Source organism: Brassica oleracea, chromosome C7 (assembly GCF_000695525.1).
Source record: "Brassica oleracea var. oleracea cultivar TO1000 chromosome C7, BOL, whole genome shotgun sequence".
NCBI lineage: Eukaryota > Viridiplantae > Streptophyta > Magnoliopsida > Brassicales > Brassicaceae > Brassica > Brassica oleracea.
This window is the reverse complement of record NC_027754.1, coordinates 601,788-602,529: the sequence shown is the minus strand read 5'-3', so window position 1 is coordinate 602,529 and position 742 is coordinate 601,788.

The window sequence follows — 742 nt, the reverse complement described above, 5'->3', positions numbered from 1 at the left end:
CAGGAACACGTTTAAAGCGCGGTAGACCTATTGGTTCAAAGGATAAAATTCCTAGAAAACGTAAGGAATGTGAAAAGTTTGGACGGATTCAAAACCAGCCAGCCCTTACCATTTGACTTCACATGCTTGAGCTGCCTTGCCCCTTCATAACCACACTTTCTTCTACTGAACTACCCATATAGGCTGAGTAGGAACACTCTCCTCTAACCACATGCTGCGCAAACTCTTTAATCAGTCTTGTCTCTATATCATTCTCAAAGTATCCACATTGTCTACTCTTCCTCTGAGTCTTTCTCACCATGACCCAAGTCTTGGACAGTCTCCTCAATCTTCCCTTCTTACACCTTGTGCCATCTCTGATCCTGATCAGTCTCTTGCTCTTCTTATATACTTTATATGAAGACTGAACAAGCTCACACAACCCATCCACATCTACTCGCTCATCATCTTTGGCTACTTGTATAATCAGCTGACCATATGATGAGTTTAAGCTCACTAGAAGGCTCAAGACTACATCTTGCTCCAGCCTTTCTTGAATCACCTCCGGATCTGATGTTCTTGATCTCAACAAATCCAACTCTCTCCACAAGTATTTCAGCTTGCCCACAAGCTGATGGAGTTCTTCCTTTCCTCTTCTCAGGTCTGTGTTAGCTCTCTTGACTCCACACACCTCCTTCAGATCGGATCTACTCCCATGAGCTGCTTCAATCCCACATCTTGTATGGCTTTCTTGAACAACTCT